Here is a 17,667-nt window from a genome sequence, read left to right on the forward strand (position 1 = left end):
TCAACAATCAATCAAACATTATATGCACCTTAAATCTTAGATTATTGATGACCTCATATAAAACCATACAAAAACCATCAATGCAACCCAACATACTAAAAATCACTTAAATAATGCCTTCAAATACATAGCAAATTGTACATGATCTTATGTAACGTACTTAAATTCAAAGCAAATGCAAACAACTCAAGATTAAAACACTAATTGTCTAAATATAATCTTACACTACATATAGATGAAATTAGCCTAAATTCGCATAAATATCAACATCTACCTCAAATAATTGAAAAACAGAATATTTATACTACCTATTTAATGTGCCAATTCATGAAATAAAGGATCAGTGGTAGTAATATACCTGAATTATGCAAGATTTCCCTTTTTTAGTGCACGAAATCAACGAAATTCCTTTGCAAAATCCTAGTTTTTTTTCCTTTGTGAATTCAATCAACCTAAAATTTTTGAATGCAGGAAGGATGGAAGTCTAAACATAAATTGAAGGAGAGGGGTTTAATTATGGTAACTGGAGGGAAGGATTTAAAAGGGGGCAAATTAGTTAAACATAAATTGAAGGAGAAAGATTTATTTATGGCAATTGGAGGGACGGATTTAAAAGGGGGCAATTGGATGGAACTCTAAACATAAACCTAAGCTGCTACTTCGTTAGTTTTTAAATATTCAATTCATTTCTCTTGGGCACGTATACCTATGCTAATCTTTGATTAATAATATCTATAATTATCAATAAGTAAAAAATCTAACAATTGAAAATTAATAATCTAGCTATTCATTGAAACGATTCCAACAAGTACCCACAAGACTATAATTTTTCTTATTTATAAATTAAAAACATTATTCAAAGTAGAACAAATGAATAGTGCAAAAATTAGAATGGAGTATTAATCTAGGTAATTAACGTTTACTTAACTCGCTAATCACGTCTGTTAAGAAGTTAAAACCTGGAGTGTATAACCAGGAAGTTAAAAAAAATGTGGTACCTATGAGAAAAGTCAAAACCTAGAATGTATCAATGGGAATTTCCATAAATGTTATACTATTTGACAATCGTATCATATAACTAATATATAAAGTTAAACTAATAGCCAGGCCACGAGACAGCGGTACTTGGTGTTCCAACTTTTCGCCAAGTGTCGCGCCACGTTGGATAGATTTAAATAGACTTCATAGGATAAAAAAATTTAGTTTAGAATTCTATTTTCAATCAAATTCTGATAGAATTTCTGGATAAAGTTGTTAGTTTAGAGTTTTATTTTCGATAAAATACAAATATTTCAGATATACATCTTGAATTATAATTTTATTCAAAAAAAAAATTTAGATTATAATTTTAAAAAATTATCATTTAAACTTTTTTTTTATATCATAATATTTTTTGGAGTGAAAAAGTAGTTCAAAACGTAAAACATCCATTTATAATATATATTAATCGATTAAAATAATATACTTAACAATCTAATATAATTTTATTATTATGTAGACCTATCAATTAGGGTCGGGTCATGAGTCATCTCGGATCGTGTCACTTTAGGTTACGGGCCAAGAAATGTTCAACTCTTTCCTAAAGTTTTGGGTTCGGGTCAACTCAACGGGCTTTGGACCCTTTTTATATTTAATTTACATTTTTGATAATTTTTAATTTTATTTTTATGTCATTACATGCGTACTAGATATCAAATCGTCACAAAAGCACATTAATTGCTAACTAAATTTGTGTCAATAACATATTTTAAAATTTTTCATATAGATAAAAAAAATTTATCTTAAAAATTAATAGACAACCCGGGCATTGCACGGGGCATAAAACTAGTACTTTTATATTTTTATTCCCCCTTAACTCCCTTCCATTTTTTGTTGCGGTGTCTTTCTTTTTAGTGTTTTGGGTCAGAAGATGTCTTTTGGCATTAAAGCTCAACCCATACTTCTGATGTGAATGTTCATCTTCTTTCTCTTGTTTTAGTCTTTCTCCATCTTCGGATCTTGAATTTTTATTGCTATTCATCCTTTGATTTTTTTTCTTGTTCTTGTTATTCCACTATATGTAAGCCCTCACTTAATTTAAAAATTCTTTCGTTGTAGGTGTTTAGGTCTAATGGTTTTCATACAATTCATTTTCTCCCTCTTCTGAAAAATATAGATTTGCATCTTTGGTGGCTTGGGTGAAAATTGTTTAAAATTTTAATTTAACTCATTTTAGAGTTAAGTAGTTATTGTTAGGGGTGAAAGTAATTCGGATTAAAACCAATCTGAATTAGTAACTCGGTTTGGATTTTTTTTAAAAAAACTTGGATGGGATCGGTTTGAAAAAATTTTAAAATATAAACTACGGATTGGATTCAATTTGGGGTTTAAAAATAAATCAAAAACCGAATTACAAACCAAAATTTTGAGCCATTACATATATCTCATTTTCTTATACAAATTATCCCAACCCATTTCCCTTTTCATATATAAAAAACAAAAATAAAAAAAAACCTTCAATTCTCAACTCTCCTTTCTCAGTATCTCGCTGTCTCACAAAAAATGTATTTAACAAGAAAAAATTGAATGATTGTAGGAATTTTTTGGGTGAAGTTAGGGACTTGGGTTTGAACGTTGAGAAAGAAGGGAACAAATTTTGGTTTGGATTGGATTCTAATAAGAAAAACCGAATTAATTCGATTTGGTTTGGATTGGACTGAATCTAATTTCGTTTGGATTCAGTTTGAGAAATCTAAAACCGAATTCTTATTGGATTCGGTTATGACTATAGTCTAAACCGCAAACCGAACTTTCACCTCTAGTTATTGTCTTATGCCGGAGGTTGTTGCTTTAATTATTGATTTATCTTTTTCATCTTTTCTCTTTGCTTTGAGGTCGGGTTGCAATTTTAACCCTAACATGTGAAATACGTCTTTTCTTAAATAATCCCTATCGACACTAATAAATTTTTCACCGATTCTCGTGATTATGGCACTGTATCCCCTTGATGAGTGGCATTTATGCCACTCTTTTATCCTTTTTCTCTAAGGATTCTCCCCTCATTTGCACTTGTTTGGCCCTTTTTCTAAGCATTTTTACTTAGTTTTGCTTCCTCTTTTCTTTCTCCTTTATCCTCCCTTTACTTAGTCTTCCCGCTTTGTTCTTATTGTGATTTTCATGCTTATGCTTTGTAGGAACCATCGGGATTTTCAAGAGGAGGAAGCTAAGCTCAAGGGAAGCTAGAGGAAGCATGATTCAGAAGAGGTTCGGCCGAACCTCTTGATGGTGTGGCCGAACCAAGGTGTGGCCGAACCTGCTCAGTGGTTCGGCCGAACGTTGAGGCAGGGGCAAGATGAAAATTGGCAGTTTTGCAGGAGTGGCCGAACCACAGGAGTTCGACCAGACCAGGATCAGGGAGGTTCGACCGAACCTACCCATGGTTCGGCCGAACCTACCCTGTAGTCCGGCCGAACCTACCCTGTAGTCCGGCCGAACCTACCCTGTAGTTCGGCCGAACCTTCCCATTTGTTCGGTCGGACCTCTCCTTTTATCAGCTGGCTCCGTACGGACTATATAAGTCCCATCTTAGAACGTTTTGAGGATTAGATTAACTTAGTTTTAATTTTTCTACATTTTAGCTTAATCTAGAGAGAGAAACACTATTAGTCTTCATTGGTAGAGAGAGAAAGTGTGATTTTCTTCATTGATGAACTTGGATTTTGAAGAAGGAGTTTTGTTCAATCCTTTGTAGACCTTCATCTTCGATTAATGAGCAATCTCTTACTCTTTCTCTTTACCTTTGTTTTTTATTTTGCTTATTTGCTTTGATTTTTCTTCTTTGCTTATTAATCATGTTGATGCTTATTGATTTGATGATTGATATTGTTTTCAATATGATTTGTGAGTAGTCACCTAGCCAAGGGTGTGGGGATGGTGTAGTTGCTAATTGTTCATGCTTATAATGTTGGGGTTATGTTAATGGTGATTAAAGTCTTTGCATGCTTGATATTCTTTGGTCTTTCTTGCAAGTGCACATTGTTATTGATCAAAGATGAGTCTTTACTAACTAGTAACGGAAGTTGACTTAGTTGAGATTCATTACTATCGATAATTCTTTGTTTGCACCTTCTAATATATGGTTCTAATGTAGAAACATAGAGGCTATGTTAGGAGAAACCAATTAACCCCGGAAGACGGTTAGATTGGACCCCTTTACTTCGGTATTCGTGCATGTTTAGTTTACCATTGATATGCTACTTTGTTATTGCATGAGCAAGCGTCAAATTCACCTACCCATTTCCCTTGGTGCCTAGTTATATTAATTTTAATCCATTTTGTTCTTAGTTTAACCTTCTAGTTATTCACACTTCTTGTTCCGAGATAGCTTAGACCCTAGGTAATGAATGCAGTGCTTAAGCATTTCTCCCTGTGGTTCGACCCCTCTGTTTACCCTATACACGTATTAGGTCGGTAGAGCGTTATAAATTCATTTGATTTAGGTGTAGTCGCTCAACGACACGATTATTGCCTTGTTAAATTGGCGCCGTTGCCGGGGAGACGGTTTCCATTGCTATTTCATTGCTTGTTTAAGACTATCTCACCTTTATTTGTTAGTGTTTGCTACTTTTGTTGCTTGTCAGTGCTTACGTTCTTCTTAGCTTTGTTGTATGAACAGAGGACGAATCCGCTCAAGATCTTTGATTCCCATCGATCCAGAGCTAGAGAGGTCTTTGTCCCTACTTCGAAGAGAAGCAAGAGCAAGGAGTAGAAATTCCTACACTCCAACGAGAGGAGTAAGAGAATTAGAAGATACTCCACCCTCTTCACCCTCAAGTGAAGAATTAGATAGCCCTAAATCATCTTCGAGTTCAGAAATCAACCCTTTCTCAACCTATAAGTTTGAGAGTAAAGAAGGTTCTAAAATGGGAGAGAATACGCCTTTGAGTCGTCTTGGGGCCCCCAAAGCTTTTAGAGCGCAAAGTGGGATCCTAACTCCTACTACTCAAGCCAACAATTTCGAGATCAAGCCTAATTTGATTGCCTTGATTGAGAGGAAACAATTCTCGGGTGGAAAGTTTGAGAGTCCTCATGAGCACCTAAAAGAGTTTGAGAAATATTGTGACACAATAAAGGCCAATGGAGTGATTCAAGAATATATTCGCCTCAAAATGTTTCCATTTTCGCTAATTGGGAGTGGTCTAGAATGGCTAGAGAAGGAGGTGCCCCCTAATTCTCTCACGACATGGGACCAAGTGACTACGGCCTTCTTGAGGAGGTTTTATAACCATAGGAAGACCGCCGAGGCTCGGTCTTTGATTCAAGGTTTTCGCCAAAAGAGTGGTGAGTCTCTAAGTGCGGCATGGGAACGATACAAAGAGCTTCAACGTCAATGCCCACACCATGGGATACCCAAGTATCAACTCATTCACACTTTCTATGGAGGTCTCACACCTCAAGGAAGAACAAGCCTAGACGCCGCGGTCGGTGGTCCAATCATGAACAAAGGAGAGCATGAAGTGGAGTGTATTATAGAGGAAGCCGCAAAGCACTATGATGATTGGTACGAAGGAGAAAGGGATGCTACTTCTAGCAAGGGTGTTTATGCATTGGAGCAAGCCAACGCAATCAACAACCTTTCTACCCAAATCTCCAAAATGACCAAGCAAATGGATGAATTGATGAAAGAAAGGTCCAACCCTCATGGTAATACCTCCCCTTCAACCAAGGGAGGCAATGGTATGGATGCTTCCTCCCCCTCTTCTTACAATACAATGCCCCAAGGATGCATGTTTTGTTCTAATTGTGAAACCTATGATCATGATACCTCTCATTGTGTCTATGCTTGTGAAGTCCAACCCCCTTCCCATGAACATGATGGTAATATGGAAAATGTCAATGCTATGAATTTTGCTCCTAGAATGGGAAATGTAGGAAACTTGAGGCCAAACTCCAATCAAATGGGGAATTGGAATCAAGGTGGAAACCGTGGTTGGAACCAAAGTGGTGGTGGTTATGATAACCAATACCATGGTGGGGGAGGCCCTTCCAATTTCAATGGAAGAGGCTACTCTAACCAAAGAGGGTATGGTAATCAAAACCAACAACCTAATTCCCGATACCATGACCATCAAAATCAAAATTTTGGTGACCAAGGTAACATGGGAAATAATCAACAAAGCAATGTTCCTAACCAAGGCACCGGAGGCAATAGGGGCCAATTTGTTTCTAACTATGCCCAAACTAATAGGCCTCCGGGTTTCCATCAACCCCAACTTCCTCCACCTCAACAACCTCTTCAACTTGAAGCCCCTCCAATAGATCCCGTGATGGCTAAATTAGATGCTCTTTTAAAAATGCGTGAGGAGGATCAAAAGAAACATGAAGAGGCCCAAAAACGAACCAATGCTCATATGAAAATGCTTGAGACTCAAATTGCTCAACTTGCATCTAATTCATCCCCTTCTTCTTCTTCTCACATACCAAGTCAAGGAGTCAACCCAAAACCTTTGTATGCCGTGACAACAAGGAGTGGGAAGGTAGTAGGGAGTGACCCTTTAATTGAGGAAGAATCCCAAGAAGAGGTGGAGTTAGAGAATGAGGGTGAAAAACCCAATGAGCCATTGAGTGTTGAAAAGTAAAAACATGTTGAGGTGCCCAAGGAAAAAGAAGCCACCCCCTTGCCCCTAAATCGCCAACCTAGAGAGGAGAAGCTACCCTTTCCACAACGATTTGTGAGAGCTAAACTTGATGCCCAATTTGGGAAGTTTTTGGAAGTCATTAAGAATTTACATATCTCCGTCCCTTTTGTTGATGCTATGAAGCAAATGCCCCACTATTCCAAATTTTTGAAAGATCTTTTGAGTGGGAGAAGGGAGTGTGAGACGGTGAGTTTGACCACCAATTGTAGTGCAATTCTTTCCAACAAACTACCTACCAAATTGAAAGATCCGGGTAACTTTTCCATCCCTTGTTCTATCAATGGCATTGAATTTGATAAAGCCTTGTATGATTTAGGAGCAAGTGTGAGTCTCATGCCCTATTCCGTCTACCAAAAGCTTAGTGTAGGAACCCTCTCTCCCACTAACATTACTCTCCAACTAGCGGACCGTTCCGTTAAGTTCCCCATAGGCAAAGTTGAGGACATTCCCCTTAAGGTAGGAAAGTTCACATTCCCCGTGGATTTCTATGTGCTAGAGATGGATGAGGATGAGAGGATTCCTATAATTTTGGGTAGGCCATTTCTAGCCACTTCTAGAGCTATCATCGATGTGAAGGAGGGGAAGATATCCTTGAAAATTGACAATGATTCTATTGAGTTTGATTTGAACAATGTCATGCAACAACCCTCCTCAAGTGGTGAATGCTTTAGGGTAGATGTTCTTGATACGGTTCTTGATGAATTTTCTCGCTCCCACTTGCATGCTACTAATGATCCTCTTGAAAGTGTGTTGTTGAATGAATCAAAGATAGGTACTCACAAAGAAGACATACAATTCTATGAGGATTTGCTTGAGGAAAGCAAGAAGGAGTGCAAGGGCGCGAGCATGAAAGAAGAGGCTCCTTACATTCATGACCTCTTTCAAGTTGAAGAAAGAGAAGAGAGCCCCAATGGTAAGGGAGCACCAAAGGTAGACTTGAAACCTCTACCTTTGGGCTTGAGGTATGCATTTCTTGGTCCCGATGAGTCTTTCCTCGTGATTGTAAATTCTAACCTAACGGAGGAGCAAACCTCCCTCTTAATCAATGTTTTGAGAAAACACAAAAAAGCTTTGGGTTATACCATTAATGATATCAAAGGTATTAGTCCATCTTTATGTATGCACAAAATTGATCTAGAGGGAGATGCCAAACCAGTTAGGCAAAGGCATAGAAAGCTTAACCCTTCCATGCAAGAGGTTGTGCGGAAGGAAGTGGCTAAGCTTCTTGATGCGGGAATTATTTACCCAATTTCTCATAGTAATTGGGTATCTCCCGTGCAAGTTGTGCCTAAGAAAGGGGGCATGACGGTAGTGAAAAATGATCATGATCAACTAGTACCCACTAGACTTGTTACCGGTTGGCGCATGTGTATTGACTATCACCAACTTAACACAAGTACATGCAAAGATCATTTTCCACTACCGTTCATTGATCAAATGTTGGAAAGACTTACAAAGCATTCCTTCTATTGTTTCCTTGATGGTTACTCGGGATTTTTCCAAATCCCGATTGACCCCAAGGATCAAGAGAAGATGACTTTCACATGACCCTACGATACTTATGCGTATCGTAGGATGCCTTTCGGGCTTTGTAATGCCCCCGCAACATTCCAACGTTGCATGATGTCCATTTTTAGTGATATGATTGAGGATGAGATAGAAGTCTTCATGGATGACTTCTCCGTTGGAGGAGCCACCTATGAATATTGTCTATCTAATTTATCTCGTTGCTTAGAAAGGTGTGAGAGGGCTAACCTCGTGTTGAATTGGGAAAAGTGCCACTTTATGGTTGAAAGTGGGATTGTTCTTGGGCACAAAATTTCCCATGCCGACATTGAGGTTGATAGAGCCAAGGTTGAGGTCATCGAAAAACTTCCTCCCCCCACCAACGTGAGGGAAGTGAGGTCTTTTCTTGGCCATGTCGGGTTCTATCGGCGCTTTATTAAAGATTTTTTAATGATCGCTAAGCCCCTCACATCCCTATTTCAACAAGATAAGGAGTTTGTGTTTGATGATGCTTGTCACAAGTCCTTTTGTAGGTTGAAAGAAGCCCTTTGCACCGCTCCTATTGTCCAAGGTCCGGATTGGTCTCTTCCATTTGAGCTCATGTGCGATGCAAGCGACGAGGCCATTGGATCGGTTCTTGGACAACGAAAGAATGGGAAACTTCATGTCATACATTATTTGTCTAAAACTCTCAATGATGCCCAACGAAACTACACAACTACCGAGAAGGAGTTCCTAGCGGTTATCCATTCATTCGAGAAGTTTAGAACCTACCTCATTGGTTCTAAGACAATTGTGTATACCGACCACTCGGCTCTCAAATATTTGATAGGGAAGAAGGAAGCTAAACCAAGGTTGTTGAGATGGGTTTTAGTCCTCCAAGACTTCGATTATGAGATGAGAGACAAGAAGGGAGCCGAGAATGTGGTGGCGGATCACCTCTCAAGGTTGGGCGGTGCAAGGTTTGAAGATGATGGCTTGCCAATAGAGGACGCTCTAAGAGATGATGTGCTTTATGTCCTTGAAGTGAAATCGGAGCCTTGGTATGCGGATATTGTGAATTACTTAGCTTGTAGTACCATACCGCCCGATTTCACTTCGCAACAACGTCGAAAACTCAAGCACGGGGCCAAGAGATACATTTGGGATGATCCCATTTTATTGAAAAGAGGGGTCGATGGTTTGTTGAGGAGATGCGTCCCCAACGACGAGGTTCAAAGTGTTCTCCATATGTGCCACTCTTCTCCTTGTGGTGGGCATATGAGTGCTCAAAAGACCGCCTCAAAGGTCCTTCAATCTATGCTCTTTTGGCCTTCTCTATTCAAGGATGCATGGATATTTGTCAAAACTTGTGATAGATGTCAACGAATGGGGAATATTTCTAGGAGGGATGAAATGCTGCAAAACCCCATCCTTGAGCTTGAAGTTTTTGATGTGTGGGTTATACACTTCATGGGCCCTTTCATTTCTTCACATGGGAACAAGTATATTTTGGTCGCCGTTGACTATGTGTCTAAGTGGGCGGAGGCCGTGACTTCTCCAACGAATGACTCTAAGGTGGTGGTCAATCTTTTCAAGAAAGTGATCTTCCCGAGATTTGGTGTTCCAAGAGCAATATTTAGTGATGGGGGATCGCATTTCAAGCACCACACCTTCGTTCGACTACTTGACAAACATGGGGTGTCTCACAAGCGAGGGCTTGCGTACCACCCTCAAACGAGTGGTCAAGCGGAGGTCACCAATAGAGAGCTCAAGGTGATTTTGGAGAAGACGGTTGCTAGGACAAGGAAGGATTGGTCCTCCAAACTTATTGATTCACTATGGGCTTATAGGACCGCCTTCAAAAATCCAATAGGGACCACTCCCTACAAGCTTGTCTATGGGAAAAATTGTCATTTTCCCGTGGAGATGGAGCATCGAACGCATTGGGCAATCAAGCAAATCAACTTTGATCTCCATAGTGCGGGTGAGCAAAGGCTTCTAGAGCTACATGAGTTAGAGGAGTTGAGGATGAATGCCTACGATAGCGCAAGCATGTATAAGGCGCGAACTAAGGCTTGGCACGATGCTCAAATTGTCAAGAAGGAATTCGTCAAAGGCCAAAAAGTCCTCCTATTCAACTCCCGCTTGAAGCTTTTCCCGGGCAAACTTAGGTCAAGATGGAGTGGGCCGTACATTGTCACGGAAGTGTTTCCATATGGAGCCTACGAAATTTCCCAAGACGCCCACTCTCCTTTCAAAGTCAACGGTCACCGTCTCAAGCCCTATTATGAAGGATTCCCAAGTGATGAACCGATTTCTGTGACACTTCTTGATGTGCATCGTCAATTCGACCCTCCTTGATCAACTCAAGGAACGTCGAGCTAACGACGTTAACCAAAAGCGCTTCCGGGAGGCAACCCGAGTTTCTAACCCTTTTATACTTTTTCTTTTCATGTTGCTTCTATTTTTCCATCTACAACTTTGGATTGTTGGGATTTTTGAGTTTTGATTGTGCTTTGGTTTTTGATATACTTTGCTTCTAGCATTATTGTATGATGTTTAGATGTGTGTTAAGGACTATTTTTACTTGCGTGATTCTTTATGGGAGTTTGGCCGAACCACTTCATGTTCGGCCACTGCAGCAATTTTAAGGATTTATGGAAACATTCTGCCAAAAACAAAAATATTGCATTCTGGCAGAAGGTTTGATCGAACTTAAACTGTAGTGCGGCCGAACTTTCCTGGGTTCGGTCACTCCTTAATTTTTAGAAAATTTCAGCAACTTTTTGCCACAATTTGCAAATTTGAAGTTCCAGAACAGGTTCGACCGAACCCCAGGATGGTTCGACCGAACTTAAACTGTAGTGCGGCCGAACTTTCCTGGGTTCGGTCACTCCTCTCTTTTTGCGATTTTGCTGGAACTTTCTGCCCAGATTTCATAAAGTATAGTTTTGGCAATGGTTCGACCGAACCAAAGGGGAGTTCGGCCGAAATTCTATTGTGGTTCGACCGAACATACCCTTGGTTCGGCCGAACCTCTCTTCAGATTCGAAAAAAAAATGCTGCCTTAAGTTCTATTTTGCTGCATTTTCGTGACCACAACTCCCATATTCGTCACCTACCTCTTTCTTCTCCTTCTCACTCTAAACCTCCATTACACCTCCCCTTACAACCTCAAATCTCCATAAAAATCACTCCAATCTTCACCCTTTCTCACTTATTTTCCATCCTTTACTCAATTTCTACAATCTTCACCAAAAAAATTCCTCACAAAACAAAGCCATCTTTCCATTTTCCCCAATTTCAAGGGTTTAAGTGCTTCGGTGTTTTTGGGTTTTTACTTCCTTCCAATCAATTGTGGTATGTTTGTTCTAGCTTTTGCAAGTTTATTTCTTTAATTTCTTATAGTTTTACCATGTTTTACATATTTAAGTGTGAATTATGGTATTCTTGAAATTGTTAGTAATGACTTGTTTGTTTCATGTGGTTCTTTGGATTGACTTGTTGCAATTGATTGGTTGTTGATAGTAGAACATGTTGTTATGATGATTATGCATGTTTACCTTGGTTTTATTTTGATCTCAATGTCTTTGAGTGTTGATTTCATACTAGGGTATTCATGTTACCATTTTATGATTGAGAAATGCATGAGTTGGATGTTGTTGGAGATTGTTATTCATTGTTTTGGCCTGATTTTGATGGTTTGATGAATGGATATCATGAAAATTAGGGGACATCATGCCAAATTTCACCTAGACCTTGTTAGGACTAATTTAGGAATGACATAGGAATTCTTATTCAAACCTTGGTTCAAATGTATTCATGCATGCCTTGAATTATATACTCTCATGCATACACTTTTACCTTGGCTAAGTACTTGGCTTCTTATGTCATTTATTATCAATTTGTTCTAATGATATGCTCTTGGTGAATTTGTAGAATCAAGATGTTAGGCAAGGGAAAAGGAAAGTCAAAGAGGAAGAGGGTGGGAGAATCCTCAGCACCGCAATTCCCACCTCCTCCCGGCATCAATGATCATGGCATTATTGCTCCGGACGAGCAATTTTGGCCTATATATGCATCACTCATCAAGCGTCCGATTAGGTCTACAAGGTTCTTTTGCCCTCAAACTTTGAGGAAGCTGGGAATATTGGATGAGGTGACAAGGTTGGCTCAAAACTTTGGATGGGGCGACTTCATTCACCTCCACGCTCACACTTACGAGCGTGTGACTTTGGAATTCCTTGCCTCTCTCCGCAAGGAAGTTTTTGAGCCGGAAGATGTCGATGAGGATCCTCAACTCATGATACACTTCAGGATGTTCAACGAGGATCACTCTCTAACGGAAAGTGATCTAAATGAGATCTTCTTTTGGCACGCCACCGGCCTTGATCACCCGTCTGAAATGACCTCCTCCCATCGCATTCCTTACAACGAGCAAGAGTGGTGGAGGAGCATCACAAACAAGGATAGGTTCGAAACCAATACCTCAAAGGTCAACAACATCATTCATATAGCCTTGAGGTATTTTGTACGGCTTCTCCAATACGTCGTGTTCTTCAAAGCCAACCTCGGCTCCATGGTAAAATATGAGGTTGCTTGCCTATTCTTGGCCGATAATCCTCAACGGCTCAAATTTCAATGCTCCTCCACCTTCATCCAACGGCTCTTGGATACTAGGGACAACCGTCTCGGTGATGAGATATTTATGGGTGGCATGATTACTATCATTGCTCTTTCTTTGAAGGATGGAGCATACAAAGACCAAATTGAATTGCTCCCACCCGTGCACCAAACCCGAGAAGAGCTCACCGACGAGTTCCCTCCCTATGCTCTATCCATAAGCGCCCTCCGTCACAGTCGCTTCCTCAATTACACTACTAGCAAGCGCCGTTTTATCCTCTTGGTCGATAGGGAGATCGAATGGTGTGTCCTCCCGGACCCCGACCTCACTACGGTGGACCACTCCGCTCCTCTCAAATGGAAGATCCCTCAGCAAATCATCCCCAATGAGCTGAGGCGAACTAGAGCCCGGGGTGGAGCTTCTCAACCTCCACCGGTCCTCCATCAAGAGCAAATCATTCCCCCCCTTAGCGGGGGAGGTGAGGTATCTTCTTCTTCTTCCATTCCTCCTTTTGATTTCAATGCCCTTCGTAGTACCCTCGATGATATCCGTCGAGACAATCAAGCTTCCATTGAGCAATGGGGGTACTATGCGAGAGCAAATTATGACAATCTTGTGCAAGCGGGCATTCAAGCGCCCTATGTGAACTAACCTTACCACCCTCCTCAAGAGGGTCAGGTCAATCATTGGGGACCCTATGACCCTCAACACCCCACCCCCCTTGCTACGCCTATTGGGAAGGTCCCATCGACCCTACCCAACGCGTTGGCACCCCCCATACGACCCTTATCGTCCGGGTGGGTGTGATCCGGCTTATGACCCGGCATCCACATCCACCCCCGCTCCTTTTGATGGTGGTTGGGGTGCCCAAGGGTGGCCCTATGCGCACTTTAACCAACCCTTCCACCCTTTCATGGACACTCCCGGGTTTGATCCTAACAACCCCCCTCAACCTAGGGGGCGAGGAGATGATAACTAGTGATGAGGGATCTTTCCCCCCCCCCCCCCCCGATCTTCTCACTTGTCACTTTTGCTCGTCCCCCCCGATCTTCTCACTTGTCACTTTTGCTCGGGACGAGAAAAAGAATAGTGTGGGGGAGGATGTCCTTTTGGTTAGTTGAAGTGTACATAGGAAGGTAGAGTGGTAGGGTAGTTGCTTGCACATAAGGAGGATAGTGAGGATAGTGGCCTTGTGGTATTGATGTGGCGTTGTGACGGTGGTGATGATGTTGTGATGGTGATGTGATGAGATGGTGATGTTGTGATGGTATTGATGTGATGATGATGATGATTTTTTATGATTATTTTTGCTGATTTCTGATGATTTTCTTTGATGATTCCTGAGTTTTTGTAGGTGGAGATGCTCCCGAGAAAAAAATCCAAATTTCCCGAAACTCCAAATCCCCTTAATCCAAACTTTGTAGATAGCTTTTTATTTATTTTTTTTCTTCTTTTTGTTTATTTCTTTAGCCTTTTTCTTTGTTTTCTAACCTTTTCTTGTTTTGTTGTAGTTTCTTTTGTTTGGCTCATCTTTATTGAAGCTTGAAGCGGAGATGTAGGACGTTAAGGAGCAACACTAGCTCCCTTGGTGAGATTGGATATATTACCTTGTCTTATATTTCAAGCGGCATTCGGTGACACCTTTCCTCTCTTTCTTTTTCTTTTTCTTTGAGTGCTTAGTTTAGGTCTAGTTTAGGAAGAGTTGAATGGTTCAAGGTTGATTGATTTTGGTTCCAAGGAACCTGGGATCGTTGATGTTGATATCAACGATCACTTGTATGTCGATTGGGATTTATTTGATTTACATGCCTCGATTATGAACCTTTTAATTTCTTCCTCCTTTTTGTGTGTTTTTCTTGTTCTCTTTTGTGTAACGAGCATGACTATGGCAAGTTGAAATATTTTTGATGTGGATTTGCTCATTCATTTGGATTCAAGAATTTGTGTGCCTTTTTTATGACATGGCTTTGAATGCTTACCTTCCTAGTTGATGAGGGTTTACACGGTTTAAGAATGCTTAAGGTTGAATTAGACACATTATAAGCTAAGGTAGCCCGGTTTAGAACTCTTGATGACGTTTGAACCCCCTAGTTCACGGGAAAGTGGTAAGATGGTGTTGCTCTCCGTAGTGAATAGGATTCCCTTGGTTGGTATTTGCTTATTTTTATCCCGTGTGAGCGTCATTTGTTCTAGCCTTCATCACTCTTGTGAGCGGCGTTTTGGATCCTTAACTATGCATGTCTTAATCTTTGTGTTGGTATTTAGCTCCCAAGATCGTGACCAAACAACTTTAAAGGAGGAAGAGGGCATTTCTTCTCATTTTTCTTTGTTTTCTTTGTGTTTTGTTACAAATTTGGTTTTCATTTTTACATCCACCCACTTTCTAACCAATTTGGGCCTCATTCCCCTTTCTTGATCTAGCCATATTACAAACCTATCGGCCTATGTTCTACCAACCCTTGTAGTTAGTGAAGCATTGGCTTTTGAGGTTCGAATTCGAGAGTGTTGGTTTTAGGGCAAGAAAGTTGTGAATATTGGTTCAAGTGAGATTTTGAAAGTTGTTCATGAAAGAAAATATTTGCAAAAAGTTTGTGAGGAAGGATGCAACGTATGAAGTCCAAAAGAAAAAAAGAAAAAAAAAAGAAGAGAATATAAAAAAAAGAGAAAGAGAAGTTGAAAAAAAAAAAGGAAAAGGAAGAGAAAATGATGAGAGAAATGAAGTAATGTTATGAAATTTTGTATTGAAGGTTGTAATTTGAATTTAGGTTCAATTCTTAGGTGGTTCTTGAGAGATGGCCACTCTTTTGCTTCACTTAGGATTTGCCACAAAAAAAATTCAAATTAATTCCCAACCTTAACCCCTACCCATGACATTACAACCCAAGTTAAGACCCTTGGACTTGGAGAAGTGCGGTCAAAGAACGGTGGAGGGAGATAGATTTCAACCCTATGGAAAGAGTGTGCATAGTTGAGATGTCGGGATAACCTTATGACTCCACAATAAATTTCTTTTTCCGGTTCCCTCGAGGAATCATGAGGAGCTAACTTGGGGATGATTTGAAGCTAGTGGAGAGAACGCGGACCGTCTTGGTTGGAGCTAGGGCAGAGGATGAAATCATTAGTTCTCTACGCTTAGCTTAGGTTTGTCTCCCTCAACCATGAGCATCTTAGAACGTGTTCCCCCTCTTTGAGTTGAGAAAAGTAAGCATTCTTTGATTCATGTCCCTATGTTAGAGTCCATTTGGAGCATTTCCCATCGTGAAACTTGATTGATTTTCTTAACCCTTGTCATATTATGCTTGTTGTGTGTGTTATCTTTTTTGTTTTAGTATTCCTTGCTTGAGGACAAGAAAAAGGCAAGTGTGGGGGATTTTGATGAGTGGCATTTATGCCACTCTTTTATCCTTTTTCTCTAAGGATTCTCCCCTCATTTGCACTTGTTTGGCCCTTTTTCTAAGCATTTTTACTTAGTTTTGCTTCCTCTTTTCTTTCTCCTTTATCCTCCCTTTTCTTAGTCTTCCCGCTTTGTTCTTATTGTGATTTTCATGCTTATGCTGTGTAGGAACCATCGGAATTTTCAAGAGGAGGAAGCTAAGCTCAAGGGAAGCTAGAGGAAGCATGATTCAGAAGAGGTTCGGCCGAACCTCCTGATGGTGTGGCCGAACCAAGGTGTGGCCGAACCTGCTCAGTGGTTCGGCCGAACGTTGAGGTAGGGGCAAGATGAAAATTGGCAGTTTTGCAGGAGTGGCCGAACCACAGGAGTTCGACCAGACCAGGATCAGGGAGGTTCGACCGAACCTACTCATGGTTCGGCCGAACCTACCCTGTAGTCCGGCCGAACCTACCTTGTAGTCCGGCCGAACCTACCCTGTAGTCCGACCGAACCTTCCCAATTGTTCGGTCGGACCTCTCCTTTTATCAGCTGGCTCTGTACGGACTATATAAGTCCCATCTTAGAACGTTTTGAGGATTAGATTAACTTAGTTTTAATTTTTCTACATTTTAGCTTAATCTAGAGAGAGAAACACTATTAGTCTTCATTAGTAGAGAGAGAAAGTGTGGTTTTCTTCATTGATGAACTTGGATTTTGAAGAAGGAGTTTTGTTCAATCCTTTGTAGACCTTCATCTTCAATTAATGAGCAATCTCTTACTCTTTCTCTTTACCTTTGTTTTTTATTTTGCTTATTTGCTTTGATTTTTCTTCTTTGCTTATTAATCATGTTGATGCTTATTGATTTGATGATTGATATTGTTTTCAATATGATTTGTGAGTAGTCACCTAGCCAAGGGTGTGGGGATGGTGTAGTTGCTAATTGTTCATGCTTATAATGTTGGGGTTATGTTAATGGTGATTAAAGTCTTTGCATGCTTGATATTCTTTGGTCTTTCTTGCAAGTGCACATTGTTAGTTGATCAAAGATGAGTCTTTACTAACAAGTAACGGAAGTTGACTTAGTTGAGATTCATTACTATCGATAATTCTTTGTTTACACCTTCTAATATATGGTTCTAATGTGGAAACATAGAGGCTATGTTAGGAGAAACCAATTAACCCCGGAAGACGGTTAGATTGGACCCCTTTACTTCGGTATTCGTGCATGTTTAGTTTACCATTGATATGCTACTTTGTTATTGCATGAGCAAGCGTCAACTTCACCTACCCATTTCCCTTGGTTCCTAGCTATATTAATTTTAATCCATTTTGTTCTTAGTTTAACCTTCTAGTAATTCACACTTCTTGTTCCGAGATAGCTTAGACCCTAGGTAATGAATGCAGTGCTTAAGAATTTCTCCCTGTGGTTCAACCCCTCTATTTACCCTATACACGTATTAGGTCGGTAGAGCGTTATAAATTCATTTGATTTAGGTGTAGTCGC

The 17,667-nt window shown here is 40.2% G+C and overlaps 1 non-coding gene across 1 annotated transcript; it reads right to left on the reverse strand.

Annotated features, from left to right (window-relative positions):
* Positions 1-5,280: 5,280 nt before the first annotated feature.
* LOC145629715 (small nucleolar RNA R71) lies at positions 5,281-5,386 on the reverse strand. The gene has a single exon (XR_014111869.1). It is a non-coding gene; the product is annotated as a small nucleolar RNA R71 (small nucleolar RNA).
* Between the last annotated feature and the right edge of the window lie 12,281 nt (positions 5,387-17,667).

Source organism: Chenopodium album, chromosome 4 (assembly GCF_948465745.1).
Source record: "Chenopodium album chromosome 4, dcCheAlbu1.1, whole genome shotgun sequence".
Taxonomy (NCBI): Eukaryota; Viridiplantae; Streptophyta; class Magnoliopsida; order Caryophyllales; family Amaranthaceae; genus Chenopodium; species Chenopodium album.